The 13,444-nt window shown below is 37.7% G+C and overlaps 1 protein-coding gene across 8 annotated transcripts in view; it reads left to right on the top strand.

Moving 5' to 3' along the window:
• Positions 1-13,444, top strand: part of NMNAT3 (nicotinamide nucleotide adenylyltransferase 3) — a 98,541-nt gene that overhangs the window by 68,884 nt on the left and 16,213 nt on the right. The window contains exons 3-4 of one of the 8 annotated variants that reach the window (XM_019747488.3): positions 4,371-4,507; positions 4,870-5,156. The exons of the other annotated variants lie outside the window; for them this stretch is intronic. The gene's annotated coding sequence lies outside the window, so the exon portion shown is untranslated. The remainder of the gene's footprint in view (positions 1-4,370; positions 4,508-4,869; positions 5,157-13,444) is intronic. 8 annotated transcript variants of the gene reach the window in all.

Here is a 13,444-nt window from a genome sequence, read left to right as displayed (position 1 = left end):
AGTCACAAGCACCCACCAGATCCGAGGGGAGTGGCATAGAATGTACCTCTTGGTGGAGGAGTAGCCATGTTCTAGAAGAGCGTGAAGGCAGGGAGATAAATGTTCTGACCATCTTGGGAAAATGCAAATGTGACCCACCATACCAGGGAGTGAGAGAGTAATAATTGCTGAGACCAGCTAAGTGCCCCAAACTGTTCGTATGTTATCTAATTCTCATTAGTTTAAAGTATTTAAATAATTCGGGGGTCTGGGAGAACATAAGGGGTAGGGGCTACCTCATGTATTTTCTCAGAGGAAAACCACGAGCACAAGATGGCCACCAAGCAAGCCAAGTTTTCAGTTTCTGTTCATGTAGCATCTGCTAATATGCCACTGGCCAGAGGAAGTCTCATGGCCAAGCCCAAAGTCAAGGGGCAGAGAAGTGTGTCTTCTGCCTTTGTGAGGCCGTGGCAGAGGTGTGGGTGTATAATATTATTATGACAGAGTGAGAAGTTAGGACCAATAATTCAATCTACCATAGCCATTCTCTAGAACAAAGAAAATTGGAGAAGGAGATTGTGGCATTACAGTTAGTGTTTAACAGCATAATCTTGAATGCAGAATAATTTAATATGACCAGATAGCATTTATCCTAGGTATGCAAGGACAGTGTACCATAAAGATATCTATTAATATAGCACATTACTAAGGCAATATATTTTTATGAAACCTAAATCATCATGTCAATACACACTTAAAAGTCATTCAGTAAAATCCAACACTTACTCAGCGTTGTTGTGTGTGGTTTTTTTAAAGCTCTTAGTAAATTAGAACTATAAGGATACTTACCTGGCATGATACATAATAGTCTAACACTTCAGAAGCATTCCCACAGAAGCGAGGAAATAGAAAAGAATACCTACTCAGCACTATTATTTTCAAATGGCATCAGTGAAAAATAAGAAATACGGTTATAGAAAGGAGACTCAGTTTTCATTATTTGCAGGTAGTTACTGTATCCCTAAAAAATTCAAGAAAGGCATTTGAAAAACTCTTGGAACTAATCAGCTCAGTAAGGTAGCCCAGATTCAAACTAAACAAACCAATGTACAGAGTTTTGGAATATAAATGTTGAATCACTATGTTGTACACCTGCAATTAATATAATGCTATACGTCAACTATACTTTAATTTAAAAAAAACAAAGTACAGAGTTTTCTATATAACAGTTGTAATACAATGTAATGAAAAAAAAAATAGGTATATATCATAAAATATGAGGGGGAAAAAGATCCATTCGTAAGAGAAACAGCCAGGGGCACAAGTCCCCATGGCAAACTTGAACCAGAAACATGAAGGGCACTGAGGGCAGTAGCTGCGAGACTTGACTAAATGGAAATATGACCAGCTCCTCACTGGCATGGCCATTTATTGATTGGCTTTCCAGTGAAAACACCCCTGGCTATTTTTCTTTATTTAACTTTAGAAAAGTATCCCTAGGTTTTCCTGGGAAACTAAGCAGGTGCTCAGAAAGCTCTCTCAGACATTAAAATGTCTTTTTTTTTTTTAAAGTGACCAAGTGAGTGTGATAATGACTCTATACAGCACAATGGAACATAAAGTCTATATAGAAAAATAATATATGGTAGGGGAAAAACAAAACGTCCATGGGTGGGGGGGGGGCAGATTATTTAATAAAAGGAAATGGGACAGTCACTTAAGTATTTGAAGGAAAAAAGCAATTTGATTTCCTACCTTATATAGTTCAGTCAGTAAAATACTGAAGATAAACCTTAGAAGTGGAGACTCCCCTGTCAATGGCTATTTGCTTTGACCTATAGCTCTCTCCTTGAACTGCACAAGCAAGTATATTTCTCATTTGCAAAGAAAAATGACAATAAACCTACATGTTGCCTTTATCTTTTTGCTGTGAACAAAATAATTCAACAGGGACCTACCCAGTCTCTGGCAGGGTCACCCACAGCGCATACTGAACAGACCTTTCTGGAGGCAGCTGACGAGTCACAGAGAAGTCCCAGGTCATATGAGAAGAAATGGCACTTCCAAAGATCCCAGCCTGCAGATTCAGGCCAAGTGGGCTTCCACTTATAGAATTTTTAAATCTCTGGTTCTCTGTGAGATTCAAGAGGAGAATGTGGTGATCGCAGCAGAGCAGGCTGTCATGAAAAAGGAGCAGTCTGAGAACAGTGAAGAGTTTTTGGAATGAAAAAACATCAATCACCAAAGTGGTACTCAGTGGAGACAAGACAATAGGGAGACGATTTCTGGCAACAAAACAGAGAATTAGAACACCAGTCCAAGGAATTCTTACAGAACTCAAGAAAAAGATATGAAAATTATGAGACTAGACAGAACTGATGCAAGAGAACTGAACAGAGGAGCAATAACAATCAGAGAAATGACAGAAGAAAGTGTCCCTGACACGAAGACCTTTCACTTCACGTGGATGTGGGGAGTCTTCATTGGTTGAGACGCTGACCTAATTCCTAGCAGCCAGACAGGAGTTAAGACAAAGGTCCATGATTTGGAGCCAAACCTCTCTTTGTGATTGCCAACAGATCCACTGGCAAACATTTAATGTACTTGTTAAAAAGAGTTCATACACATCAGTAGATCAATGAACACTGAATATGAACAGGCGGTTCACAAAATGAGAAATATAAACATCTAAGTAATAAAAATCACACAAGTAATTTTAAATACAAATAATTTTAAATCACAAAAAACTATAAATTGGCAAAGTAATGGGGTGAGTTGGGCTGTCTATACCCTGCTGGGAGCAAGTCTCCTGTTTTTCAGAATTTCCAAAAAGCAATTTAGCAAGATGTAGCCAAAGCCCCCAAAATGTTCAAGCTAGTGATTTTCCTTTCTAACAATTTATCTTAGAAAATTATCCAGAATTTGCAACCAAGACCTACAAAGATGGTCACAATACATGGATTGTAACACAAAAAAATGCATTAATTTTTAAATGTACTTTATATATAAATATATGTATAATAAAAATTACTATAAGGCATTTAGTAACTTTGTTCCTGATTCCTGGTTCCCAGAACAATCACATTTGACTTTTTCAGCTGTTCTGTCTAGTATTTGACTCCCTAGTTATAAATAATAAACTTATACTATTATTTCTTAATTTTTCAAATTTCAGTTATTATCTATTGGCGTCCAACTATGAAAAATGAAAATTTAGCTGTCTCACAGCTCCACACTCACTTTACTTCCCCCACATGCGCCCAAATTGATTAGCTCGCAACTTTGGGTTAAATTGATATTTATTGTTTACATTTATGTCTATGTAAATGGCATTAGCAAAACCATATAGGACACCCTGCTTCCATTGCCTTTCATATAAATTTTTGTGTGTGTTTTTCTGGAGTTAATAATTGCTTCATTTATTTCCTTAAGTTCCTTATACCTATCACTAATTCAGCCCCGAAATGTCCGAGAGCTCTCTAAAGCTCTTAGTACAAACAGACTCGTCAGGTCGTCTGTCTGTTCCGTTTTGTTTCTCTTCACATCCTTCCTGGAGTCCTCCAGCTTCTAGCTCTCTGCCTGCTGCAGCGCTGTCATCTGGAATTTCCCTTCCCTGTTTTCCTGGGGATTCCCTTTGCCCACCTGCTGATTTGGAACCCTTGTTTCTTGGATCCCAGGCCTTCTGCATTTTTGGTTTACTTGCTCGTTTTGTCAGAGTGCAACCTCCAGCACCTTTCTGAGAAAGAATCTATGGGAGATAAATTTTCTGAGACCTTGCATATATTAAACACAACTTTATTCTACACTTCAATTCCGAGGTCAGTAAACTCTAACCCACAGGCCAAATCTGACCTACAGTCTGTTTTCATTCTATCTGTGAGCTGAGAATAGTTTTTTCTCTATGTTATAAGTGTTGTTTTAAAAAAAGAGGGGAGGGGGTTGGGGGAATATGCAACAAAGACGATATAGTCCACAAAGCCTAAACTATTTACTATGTTTCTTAATAGAAAAAGTTTTCCAACTCCTGTTCTAATTGATTGGTTATTTGGCCAAATATAGAGTTCTCGGTTGGAAATAATTTTTCTTTAATATTTTGAAGACTTTGCTCCACTGTCTTCGGGATCCTAGAATTGATGTTGAGATGTCCATTGATATCCTGCTTCCCAGGCCTGTGTATTCAGCCTCTGGTTTTCTCTCCGGAAACTTTTTAAAATCTTCTCATTAAACCTGGCAGTCTAAAGTTTTATAATGGTTTGCCAGTGTGTGGACGTTCTTTTATTCAAAGAGCTGGGCAGTCAGAGGGCCTTTGACTCTGAAAATTTAGGTCCTTCTAGTCTAGGAAAATATTTATATTATTTCTTTGATGTTTTCCTCCCTCTGTTCTCTTTCAGGAATTTCTGTTAGTTAGATGTTGGACCTCCTGGATCAATTCTCTGATTTTATCTTCTTTCTGGCATTATAATTTTCTCAAACTTAGCTTTCAATTCTTCTACTAATTGATTGTATTGCTGCTGTCATCAACCAGAATGTAAGTGCCATCAGGACAAGAATTTGTCTGCTTTATCATAACCCCACTACGCCTCCCCTGTACCTAGCGCAGTGCCTGGCATGTAATACGCAGTTGGTGGATATAGTTGAATGCATGAATATTTTTTTTAATTTCTAAGAGCTTCTTCCTGTTTCCTGATTATTTCTTTATAAAGCATCCCATTTTTGTTTCATGGTGTGAATATCATCTCTTATCTCTCTGACAACATTATTTGGAGATTTTTGAAATTTCATCTTGCTCTCTGCATTGCCTTTGTATCCTCCGAGTTCCTTTTCTCCTGGTGGTTGTTTTGGTCTCTGTCTTTCACACTCAGCACCTTTCTGAAACGTGTCTCTTCTTAGGCTGTCCACTCATAGTTGCCGATCGGGCCCTAAGTGCTGGCTGGAAAATCTGAGTGTATGGATGGAGCTGGCAGGCCTCATGGCCATGAGATCAGGCCCTAGGTGGGTCTGTTTGCCAGAGAGACATCTTCAGTCTGGTGTGCTGGGAGCCACACTTAATCCTCTTGTCTTAAGGATGGGACTTACCCCTCCTCCCAGCGGTGCCTGTATTTGGGAGTCGAGAGTCTCTCTGATTCAACCTCATCAGAAAGCAGATATCTGGTCTTCTGCCCGGATGGGAAACTAAGGTAGGCGATTGGATCTAAGGGCTCCTTAGGCAAGCTCTCAACTAGTCCTTCTGTGCTCAGGCCCACTGGCACCCCAACCTGGAGAGGTTGTGGGCTCTTCCAGGTCCTGAACCACTCGGGGCTTCTGTCGTACAGTGTACCTTGTCCCTAATCACCTTCCCTGCCTGCAGACTCTGCTTGTTCTGTTAACCATTGTTCATCAGCTCTCTAGCTTCCAAAATGTTGTTCACCTTTCCCACCTATTATTGTCTCCTTTCTCACTCTCTTTGCCTTTGTGATTTCATACTACTTCTATTGCCATTTTATTAGATTTTCCCCAAGGCGTGGAGATAAACAAGGAATTCTGTCCACCATGTTAAAGTCACAGCCATGTATTGCTATGGTAACCTCAAGGTAAGGGCGGTGTACCTTCATACTAAGCAATGTGCTGGGCATGGCAGCAGATTGAAGATGGTTCCCATCCTTAGGAAGCTGTCAGTCTCATGGGAAAGACAAAGGCAAACAGACCACTATCATACAAGTGCTCTAATGGAGGTGTGTCGGGGTGGCAGTAGGCTCACCAGAGAGGTACCTGCATCTAACGAAGGGGAGGAGAGGTCACAGAAGAGGCAACACTAGGATTGTGGGATTGTGGGAAAGGGAAAAGGCTTAAACTCATGACTATTTGGAGGGCAAGAAGGAGTTTTAGTCCAAATTGTTATTTTTATTGACACTCCTCTCCTGGGTGCTATAACAAAGCAATGATTTCTCAGTGTACAACCTGCCCTGTCAAGATGAGCTAAACCATCACAGGTGACACCTGAGTATCCAAGATGCCCAGCAGAGCTGCCTGAAGGGGACTCTGGTGCCCTACCCCCGTTTTCCTCCAATAAAACAGACAAATGTGAAAGTTAAATGTGTGTAAATTGCCCAAGAGAATTAGTACCCAGCAGAAGTTAGTTTTCCCAGCTCCCACTTTTTTTAAGAAGGAAAAGAGAAAGAAATAACATGTTCCATGTATAACACGGGTCTCAGATGTGTATAAATACCGGAGGTGCCAAAAAAATGTATACAAGTGGACACTTGGGTCAACATTGCTCAAGCAGTGGTTCGCTGTCATCAGAAGTGTCTGGACGCTGATGGTAACCACTTTGAGCACCTCTTGTAATTGTGAAGTCAAACATGACTTGTATTCATCTTTTGTTACCGGTATATATTGGGTATTACAATTTTAATCATTTTTTTCCTTTCTTAAAATGTGTATCCATTTTTTGGCATGCTCTGTATAACTTACGTTGCATTCTATAATACTCAACTTATTCTTAAGCGACCATTTCCATGAATGGAAACTTTGCCGTTTCAAGGTAACTATCTTCTGATTTTAAGCTTATTCTCTTACAGGTCAGTTTTTAATCAAATTAGTCTTTTCCTGCCTGCTTCCCCAAGAGTAAATTAAGCATCCTCAGCACGTATCATCCTGGCATCTGAACAGGCTCATCTAGCCTGAATGCCCTCTAGCTGAGGGGTCTGCCCTCCACCTTCGCACTGACCTCTGTCCTCTCTGCCTCCATTATTGAAGCCTCCTCAGCTTCTCTTGGCTCAGGCACGACTGCTGCTGTCTGGGCCCATGCCTGGGCTCCCCGGTACTGCCAACACCATGGTTCCTGGCTGTGGCCTGCACGTCCTATACCTCTTCTCCCCCCAAGCAGCCCTGCGGACTGTTCTCATCCTCCTTCACTACTCCTCTCAAAGAGCCTTGGGAATGTTTATGGATCTCTGCCATGCCCTGCTGACGCTGAGGGGCACTTGGATGTTTTCTGAAGCCCTCTCTGCCTGTACATGCCACACTGCCATTTCTACTGTGTGGATGCCGTTCTGTATTGGCACAGGGCACTACAAGATGGTCTCCTTCTAGAATTCCAAGTGGGAAGCAAAATATAAGCCCACCAGCTCTGCAGTTTCCAAACCGAATTGGGCCTCTTAACTATGCCCTTCCCCATCCAACACGCAGAAGGTTTTGTCTCTGAAGGGCAAGAAGGTGTAGGGAGCAGGCCTGAACTTGGGTCTAAACTCTGTCACCGCAAACCTTTTCTACGAGGCTCTTCTCTATCTATGCCTGCTGCTCGTTCCTCCACCCACCCTCCCACCCCCTCAGCCCAGAAAGGACTTTTCCTTTCAATTTTCATATTCTCTCCTTCTATTTTAGTAAAACTGTGCACTCTGATTCCCTGGGCTCTGGTTCTTCTTTTTTTTTTTTTTAAGGATAACTTTTGGAACTTTAATATTTTTCTCACAACAAACCATGACTCTTATAAATGAAAGCTGTAACCTTCGTAAGTGTTCCTCTGAAATAAGTTTTAGCAGCCAGTGCTGGAAGTCAAAAGCCGAACGTCCTCTTTTTATTCTCCGCTAGTTCTGCCATCCACCTGGAGAAGTGGATACCACAGCCTCCATGAAGGAAGGCCCTAGGGCCGCTAGTTTACAGGGCATGGAAAATGCCTCAGAGCACTTCCAGCTTCCAGGCTAGAGCAGGCTGTACTCTTTGGATCAACTCTCCCACTAAAACAACAATAAATGGTGAATAGAACACTTTTCAAAGCTCACTTTTAAAGCTGAAAAGTGGGGATGTCTCAGACCAGCTGAGAGATAAACACCTGTAACCTAGGAGGTTGGTAGCTACTGGAACAACAGAACCACTGATGGTCTGTGGGCACTTGCCAGCACTGGCTCACATAAGCTTTGAATCAGTGGCCATAGAAGCCAAGAGGGAAAGAGTTCAAAGGCTGGAGACCACCCAAGCTGGGGAGCCTTAGGGGTGCCTTCCCCCTACATTAAACTGGACCCCCAAGGAGCTATACTCTCAGGGCCAGAGTAAACTAGATCTTAACCTACCTTCTTTCCCCAATCTTAGAGGATTTCAGAGAAGCCTAGGTGACTTGATACTAAAGCAAGCAGGAAAAGAAAAAGGAAAAGATAAAATATTGCTAGAAAGAAATGGCCACACATCAGCCTTTGTTCATATTTGCAACTCTTTGCCTCAAGTCAAGAACTTGATTTAAGGTCATCCATGACTTGCTTTTAATAACTCCATGTGCCTGGCAAAAGCAAACATAAAGCCTTTCTGGAGGAGGGCATATCTATCTAGGGCCTAGAGAGCACCCACAAATAACTAGTCAGGGGCATCGACGAATAAGCAGTCAAAAATAAGCACAAAAGAAACAAAACAATATGAATAAGAACTAGCAGAAACAACAGGCAGTAAAAATAACCTGTACGGACTTTGAAATTGGCATTTTCAGATACAGATATTAAAAGTTATGCTTTTCTTTAAGGAAAAAAAAGAAACTATAAAAAGTGACTTACCAGATTAGACAAACCAATCAGAACTTCTAGACATGATGACTAAAATAAACAAAATTAAAAGTTCAATGAAAGTCCACTAAAAAGATATAACAATCCTAAATGTGTAAAAAAAAAAAAAAAAAAAATACAGAGTCTCAAAATACAGGAAGCAAAAACTGATAGAGCTAGAAAGCAAAACAGACAAATTCAGTTATAGGCAGGGACTTCAACACTCCACTTTCAGCAATTGACAGAAATGTTAGAAAATCATCAAGGAGATAGAAAAACTGAACAACACATTCAATCAAAAGGATCTAATTGATATGATAGAACTCTCTACCCAACAATAGCAGAATATACCTTTTTTTCAAACCCCCTTTAAATAGACCGTAGGCCACATTCTGAGCCATAACATAAACTACAAAAAGTTTAAAAGAATTCAAGTCATACAGATTATGGTCTATGACTATAATATAATCAAACTGAAACCAGTAAAAGAAACAACAGGAAAATAGTATAACACTTGGATATTAAACAACACGCATCTAAATAATCCACAGGTCAAAGAGAAAGTCTCAAAAGGAAATTTTTAAAAATACATGAAACTGCGTGAAAGTGAAAATACAACAAATCAAAATGTGTTAATGCAGCTAAAGCAGTACTAAGAAGGAAATGTATAACACTAACAGCTTATATTAGAAAAAAAGGAAAGATCTCAAATCAAGAATAAAAGAAATAAAACTTTCTCTGTTTGCATGTGACATGATTGCTTATGTAGACAATCCCAAGGTATCTATTTAAAAATAAAAGACAATAGATGAGTTTAGTTGCAAGATAAAGATCAACAAACAAAAATCAATCACATTTCTATATACTAATAACAAACATGTGAAAAACAAAAACAAAACGGTAAACCATTTACAGCTGATCTAAAGAAAATGAAATACTTAGGTATAAATCAGCAGAACATATATGGAATTTGTGTCCTGAAAATGCTTATGAAGATGCTTATGAAAGAATTCAAAGACCTAGACAAATGGAGAGATTTATATGTTCATAAACTGGAAGACTCAAAAGTTCAATGAATGAATTGAAATAAGATTAGAGAGAGAAAAATAGAGACTCAGTGAACTGGAATAGAGATCAAATGAAAATATCCAGAATGGAGCAGACAGAGAAAGAGAATTTTTTTTTTTTTTTTTTTTTTTTTTTTAGGAGACATGCAGGCTGCATATATACACATTCAGAAGAAAAGGGAAGCAGAAAAGGGACAGAGGCAATTTCTAAAGAGATAGTAACTAAAAATTTTCCAGCTCTAAAAAAGACACCACCCCACAGATTTAAGAGACCTGGTGATCCCAAAACAGGATAAATAAAAATAAATCTATATGTAGAAAAGGAAAAAATTGAAGGCAACCAAAGAAACACAGATTATGACTTCTCAACAGCAACATCTGAAGTCAGAAGACAGTGGTACCCTGTCTGAAAATATCTTTCAGAAATGAAGGTAATATGTTGAAAATGTCTTTCAAGAAGGAAATCACTAACTTAAGGAAATTCTGCAGGATATATTCTGTCAGAAAGAGAGTGATTCCCAGATAGAAGATCTGATATGCAAAAAGAAATGGAATACAAAGAAAATGGCAAATACTGGGTCAATATAAATAAGATTGGTTGCATAAAGCAGAATAATATGGTCTAAGAGGGTTGGGGGGAAAATAGACTTAAAATGTCTACAACAGTAACATGTAAGTCAGGAGGTGATAAATGGAGTTGTAAAGTTCTGTGTTGTGGAGGAAGAGGGGAAAGGTCTTAATTTATTTAGGAAATAAGTCTGTATATGTAAGTTGTAATCTGAGAGAAAGAAAATGAAATAAGTCCTAAGAAGGCAGAAAAGGAGAAAAAAAAGCATAAAACTTGTATGACAAAAAAGAAACACAAAATAAGATGGTGGCTTGAAACTTAAATATATCAACATTCACATTAAGTGTAAGTGAAGTTAATGTTCCAGTTAAAAGTCAATAATTGTCAAACTTGACTTAAAATGTTTTTAATTCAGCTGTAGGCTATTTACAAAACATTTGCCTAAATGAAGTATAAAAAGGTTGGAAGAAAAAGGGTGAAAAAAAATACGTCATATACTAACCAAAATAAAGCTGTTGAGGCTTTATTAATATTAAACATATAAACTTAAAGTCAAGAAACATTACTAGAGATAAATAGGCTCAAGTCACTAAAAGATATGTAAGAATAATATGTAGACAACAATGTATCCTTAAAAAGTTATAAAGATTAAATGGAAAAGCAGAAAACTTCATAATCATATAGGAGATTTTAATATGTCTCTCTAAGTAACTAATACAACAAGTAGACCAAAAATCAGTAAGAACATTGGATTTAAACAATTAGCAGTTTTGACTGAACGGATAGAACATTTCACCCAACAATAATAGAATACACAGTCTTTTAAAGCACACATGGAATGTTTACTAAATCTGGCCATATCCTGGGACATAAAGCAAGTATCAACACATTTCAAGTGATTAAAATCAATACAGAGTATGTTTTATGACTACAGTGCAACTAAGCTAGAAGTCAATAACAGAAAGATAACCAAATATCTCAATATGTTTGGTAATGAAGAAAAATACTTCTAAATAACTCATGGATTAAAAAAAAAGATATAATAATGGAAATCAGAAAATATTTTGAACTGAGTGATTATGAAAACACAACATATCAAAATTTGTGGGATGCAAGTAAAGGCGTACGAAGAGGAGAATTTTGTAGCCTGAACTGTGTATGTCAGAAAATATGACAAACCACAAATTAGTCAGCTGAGCATCCATCACAAGAAGTTAGAAAAAGAATAACAAAATAACAGCAAGGAAGTAGAAGGATAGAATTAATAAAATAAGAACAGAAATTGATAAAATGGAAAGATGATTCTTTAAAAAGACTAATAAAATAATAAACCTCTCTCAAGATTGAGCAAGGAAAAAGAATGGAAACACAACCAACATTAGGAATGAAAAGGACATCACTACAGATGGGGTTGACACTAAACAGATAAGATAATATTGTGAACAAACTTATGTCAGTAAATTTCAAAAATTAGACATAATGGATAAAATCCTAGAAAAATGTTACAAAAATTATAATGAAGAAATAAAAATATGAATCATTTTACAACCATTAAAGAAATTAAATCAGTAGTCAAAACTTTTCACACAAATCAAACTGCAGCCTCATAAGACTTTACTGGTAAGTTCTACCAAATACTTAAGAAAAAAAAAGTGTTATTTCAATCATACACAAGCTCTTTTAGAACACAGAAAAAGAGAGAGCTCCCCAACATTTTTTATGAGGCTAGCATAACCTTGATATCAAAACCTGATTAGGACAATAAGAGAACAGAAAATTATAGGCCTCTTTCACTTCCTAAAAAGAAAAAATTAGCAAAATAAATCTATACACTAAAAAGACAGTATATCTTGACCAAATCGAGTTTATCTCCAGAATGCAATGTAAAAGATTAGAAAGTTAATCAATGCAATCCACTATATTAAGTGACTAAACAAGAAAAATCACACAATCATTTCAAGGGTTGCAGAAAAAATATTTGATAAAATTCACTTACGACAAAAGCTTTTAAACTAGGAATAGCTGGAAATGTCTCTTAAAGTAAAATATTTGACAGGATAGACCAGGCTAGACTGCAATAACAAAAACAAATCTCCCAATTTCAGGAGCTTAACACATAAAGTTTATCTCTCATGAGATAAATGTAGGTTCAGAAGATCTACAGGTCAGTTCCCTTGCAAGCTGTGTCTCAGGGATCCTAGTAGGCCCCATCTATGGCTTTGCTATCTTAATTACAGTTTTCAGACTCACTATAAGAAAATTGGAGGGTCATGTAGGAGTTTTTATGGCCAAGACTAGATGGGGTATACATCACTTCCACCCACATCCCTTTCCACCCACATCCCATTGACTATAACTCCGTCAATTAACATTAAACCCAACCTAATTTCAAGAGGAACAGAAATATTACCTTCCTATGTGCCCAGAAAAAGTAAAAATAATAATGGGTCTTACTGAACACACTACATTGTCTCAGCCACACCTGAAAAAGAATATCAACTGAAAAAACTTGCAGCAAGCTCCATAAGTATTAATGAAACTTAAAATCTTTTCCTGATCATGGGAATAAGACAAGGGTGGCTGCTAACACCATTCTCTATTCAGCATTACGTTATCGGTCTTAAATGATGCCACAAGAAAAATAAAAGGTGTAAGGATTGGAAATGAGTCAGCAAAATGGTCCGTATTTTCAGTGGTATTATTTTGGACATAGAAGATTCAAAAGACTCTGCAGATAAACGATTAGAACTAATACGAGAGTTTAGCAAGTTTACTAGATATACATTCAAGATACCTAAATCAATTATATTTCTATATATCAGCCACAAACAGAAAAAAGTATTGTTTTAAACATGCCATTTATAGTGGCATCCAAAAAAATCAAGTATCTAGGAATAAGCCTTACAAAAGACGTGTAAGTGCTCTACAAGAAAATTGATAAAACGTTAAAGACCTTTCAGAAGACCTGAATAAATGGAAAGATGTACCGCGCATGTGGACCGGAAGGCTCAATATTGTAAAGATATCAGTTCTCCCTAAGTTGAATTGTACATTCAATTCAATTCCTATCAAAATTTCAACAAGTTTTTTGGGTTGTAGATGGGGGATTCATTTTTGTGGAACTGGACAAGTTCTTTCGAAAATTTCTATGGGAAACTCAAAAAGTCAAGAATTACCAAGACACTGTTGAAGAAGACAAGGTGGGAGAATTTGCTTAATCAGATCTCAAGATGTAAAATAAAGCTACATTAAGCGAAGCAGTGTGACACTGCACCAGGACAGACAAATCGAGCAACAGTTCAGAACAGAGAGTAGAGAAACAA

Source organism: Rhinolophus sinicus, chromosome 5 (assembly GCF_057876585.1).
Source record: "Rhinolophus sinicus isolate RSI-liver-muscle chromosome 5, RSI-T2T, whole genome shotgun sequence".
NCBI classification, from domain to species: domain Eukaryota; kingdom Metazoa; phylum Chordata; class Mammalia; order Chiroptera; family Rhinolophidae; genus Rhinolophus; species Rhinolophus sinicus.
This window is presented reverse-complemented; position numbering and strand designations above follow the sequence as displayed.